We start from the raw sequence: 4,267 nt of genomic DNA, 5'->3' as shown, positions 1-4,267 counted from the left end.
ATAAATGTGAACAAGTGCAAACTATACCTACTGCACGGCCTCAATCTTCAGAAGCTTTATCTGGATACAAACTTTGTTTCAGTCGCAAGAGGCGATCAGGGTCTGCAGAAGGACCGGCTCACATGGACGACATAGAAAACAGGGTAAGCTCTTTTTAAAATAAAAAAATACAGTCAATATTACATCACTGTTAAACTCTGCTTGTGTTTTATGGACATTTAAGTCTGTATTTCTAATATTCTTCTCCACATCTTCATATTTAATAACAAAGGCCTTTACCTGGTTGTTTTTCTCAGAATTCTTCATGAGACATTTTTATGGATATTTCTGATCATTTTCATTATTTTTTTCTCCCATTAGGTTCCAGTGTCGAGCACAAGTTATCAAAAGTAAGCAAAAAAACGTGTTTGCATACAAGTACATACTGAGCACGCCGTTCTAAATGTGTATTATTAATGTGGTGGACTTGTGTTGTCTTTCTTCCAGACGCAGAAAGTAGAAGGTGGCGGCTCACATGAAGGAATCTTTATCTCATTGAAAACAAGACAAACATTTTTGACTGACTGTTGAAGAGAAACTATGCAGCTTTTTGAGACGTTTTCTTTTATATCTGATCATGTTGAAAATCATTGGGGTGCAGCTACAGTTAAATTGTAGCCAAACAATGTAGAGTTTTCCTTTTACAATATGCTGGATTAGTGTTTTTACTTAAATGCTGGAATTGTTGCTTCGTAAAGACGTTGACGTCCTAAATAAGGACGTGACTATTCTTTTGATAAATGTAATGCTTTATTACTTATCTTTTCACTGCCTTGTATCGCCACCCAAAGATTAGAATATTTGTGCTCGAGAGCTTTTTTGTCTTTTTTTGTATCAGATGTCACACTGATCACAAACTACAGTTTAAGAATCACAATGTGTAGAACTGCAACTGTAAATATTTAACTGTTACGTAAGGATTTTTTTTTTCTGGAGTCATCATCTGACTACTTGTAATATTATGAAGTTTTTTACTTTGACTCATTCAAGCAACTCCTAACCTGTAGCTCAACATTCTTTGGTAGCAGTAAATCTATTCAACCACAAAGTCTTGCTATGATTTCTTCATCCATCCATCCATTATCTATACACCGCTTAATCCTCACTAGGGTCGTGGGGGGCTGGAGCCTATTCCAGCTGACTCAGGGTGAAGGCAGGAGACACCCTGGACAGGTCACCAGTCTATCACAGGGCTACACTTAGAGACAGACAACCAAGCACACTCACATNCATTTGTAGGTATATATGGTACAACTTGTCATAACTGCTCCATCAGTTATAAAAGATTTGATACATTATATTTGATATTTATGTGCGAGCAAATTGTACTAAAAGTGGGTTGACGGGCAGTTTAAAAAAAATCTTGTACAGATACCATTTTAAATGTTTATAGTTTTATTTTAAAAAGTTTCAAATGCATCTGAGAATCTGAATGGTTGAGCAGAAGGCCCCGGATGATCTGAGATGGAATATGCAGAAACAAATTCTTTCATGCTCAGCTTTTGGCACCATCGGTGTCGTGACTACGTCCCACTTCCAGCCTCTACAGCAAAGATCTCCAGCTCCGGTCCTGGTGAGCTACTGTCCTGAAGGTTTTAGACGTTTCCATACTGCAACACACCTGACTCAAATGAATGGATCTCCAACAGATGGTTGTCAACTTCTACACAAGTCTGTTGATGATCCATTAATCTGAGTCAGGTGTGTTGCAGTATGGAAAAAAACCTGCAGGACAGTAGCTCACGAGGATGGGAGTTGGAGATCCCTGCTCTACAGGTTGTATGTCAGTGTCTTTGGTTCTGACGTGTTAATCGGACCACAAACTCAGTGTCTCAGAACACCTTTGCTTCCAGTTATTTATTTTCGTATTTCAGTCCGAATAAATTAAACATAAATACAGAACATCCCATTACTCCATTCCTTCGATCCGATAAAAGTCAAAAAACTGTTCGCTTCCCACTGATTGACAATCACCTGTCATCAGTGTTGTGCCCTTATATAATCTGGGCCACCTTTAAGAGGTTCTACGCCCCCCAGTGGTTGGTAAAAATAACAACAAAAATATATGGCTCCTAGTATATTAAGAACAAAGCTGATAGCAAGCTCTGTAATCATTAGGTTGTTTGGATTTGTCATGTTCTCTGTCACACCACAAACGATTAGAATTTCACACAATGATTTCAACTCTAAGCACCTTTTGCTATATTAATAAACTGTTAGTTTTCAGTGTAGTTTTACATTCTTGAATCCACTTCCACGCTGCTTTCTTGCTGCTTTGCATGCGCGTTCTTATTTATTTTTCTCCTTCAATGCAGTGGGTGTTTTCAGTTACTTTATGGAAATATGTATCACTGGAAGAGCAGGAAATGGTTTGTTTTGGATGTGATTCGAGTCGACATCAGAAGGGCTAACACAGAGCTTNGGCAGGCTTCACGTCAGCGTCCACGCCCTCCTTGGCTTCAGCGACGGTTTCTTTTTCTTCTGTCGCTGTGTTGCTCTTCTCCTGGTTTTGCAGCTCCTTGAGTTGTGCTTTCAGCTCGTGGAGTTCCTCTTTGTCCTTCTCGTGAGCGGCAGCCCGCTCTGCCAGCTGTTGGCGAGCTTCCTGGAGCTGCTGGCCAGCGCCCTCCAGCTGAGTCTTGTAATCCTGAGCCTCCTGGTTTGCAGCCTCCATCATGGTGTGAAACTTTTCCATCTTTTGCAAACAGCGTCTCAGCTCTTGTCTGAGTGCTGTGTTCTCTTCAGCCAGGTTCAAGTTTTCAAAAAAAGGCAATGGCCGATAATCCCAGAGCCTCGAAGCGAGTCCAACGTTTAACCTTCCATCTGGTCCTGGGAAGTTGGGACCCTGATGATACATGAGTCCCTCGGTGGAAACATGATCTTTATATCCGTCTGTGAGCTCGCTAGCGTTTTCCTGGTTCTCCATGTTGCTCAGCTTTGGTCTCTCAATCGTCTACTTCGTCATTTCTGTTGTGGCTTCACAATATTTAACTGAGCAAACTCAATTCTCCAGCTCTGTGTCTGTCTCTGTATTTAAAGGCTTTAAAAATACAATAACAAGTTTTGTTTTTTTTATTTTGAATGAAAATAGAGCAGAGCTTTATAGCAACACATTCTGTTCTGTTCTCTTTCCATTTTATTTAGTAGCATTTGCTAAATGACAGATGTGAAGGCCAGCTCCACCAGATAACGCCACTGAATGATTTAAAAGCAGCTCAGAAGTCTCATTTAATCATTCTGCATCAAAATCTTTTCTTTTGAGGAAAATAACCAAACTTGTGTTGGTCAAACCGAAGAGACAGAAGAATGTTTAGGAGAAAACAAGTGTCAGAATGGCTGAGTTCTGTAGAACAGGATTTAAACAGCTTTACTGGAGTTTTTGTATAAATCTCAAATTGACTACTTTTAAAATTTCATACCATTTATTGCCACTTTCTCTTTTGATTATATTTGTCTGATGGTTTTGGTTGTTGTCGGAGGTCGTTCTTAAGCTGTTGTTTTTAGCTTTCACTACATTTCATGAGCAAATATTACATTTTTAATGCACTCTGTGTCTTTGAGGACTGAGATTTCTGTCAGGAAGAATGAGGAAATATTAAATATATTTATCAGATACTATAGTTTGAGAATTTTAAAAAGTCTTAATTTTGTCTGAAGAGGATTTAAAAATAAAAAACAAAAAAAAATAAACACGTTTCTTTAACAAGTTAGAATTTTCATTTATCTGTGCAGACCTTCAGCTTAGTCGGTTAAAATTGTGACCTATCATGGTGCAGATTGGCTTCTGAATATTGACGCTGAAGATATGTTGCGGGAATGATGTCATGAGAATATTTTGTCTTTTATATGATCCTGGTTTTAATCATGTTCAGGATATGATGTAAATCACAACCTGATCGTTCATTTCCTCATCTGATTTTAACATGATTCAAGTTACTTTGTTCACTGCTGAGGTATTGTTAATAGGGAACTTGTCATGTAAAATGTGTTGTAATTCTTTTATTTCTGTCAGTATGCAGCTTAAAGTGAACACTTACCACTGCATCAGATTTAATCAAACATGTTCAGATGTTTTCGTGTGTGGCTCAGCTTTCGGCCATCTGTAGTATTTCTTATAGCATCCATAAAGAGGGACATCAGTGTGGATCTGTCATAGCAGAACTGAAAACTGAAACATGCCTATATTAAAATACATTTGTAGGTATATATGGTACAACTTGTCATAACTGCT

At 38.5% G+C, this 4,267-nt stretch overlaps 1 protein-coding gene and 1 long non-coding RNA gene across 2 annotated transcripts in view; both read left to right on the top strand.

Annotated features, from left to right (window-relative positions):
• Positions 1–4,267, top strand: part of LOC103374632 (kinesin-like protein KIF23) — a 34,891-nt gene that overhangs the window by 16,662 nt on the left and 13,962 nt on the right. The gene's annotated exons all lie outside the window — the stretch shown is intronic.
• On the top strand, positions 81–1,087 carry LOC103374477 (uncharacterized). The gene is made up of 3 exons (XR_521128.1): positions 81–143; positions 361–389; positions 487–1,087. It is a non-coding gene; the product is annotated as an uncharacterized LOC103374477 (long non-coding RNA).

The sequence above is a fragment of the Stegastes partitus genome, unplaced genomic scaffold (genome assembly GCF_000690725.1).
Source record: "Stegastes partitus isolate 25-593 unplaced genomic scaffold, Stegastes_partitus-1.0.2 Scaffold41, whole genome shotgun sequence".
NCBI lineage: Eukaryota > Metazoa > Chordata > Actinopteri > Pomacentridae > Stegastes > Stegastes partitus.
This window is presented reverse-complemented; position numbering and strand designations above follow the sequence as displayed.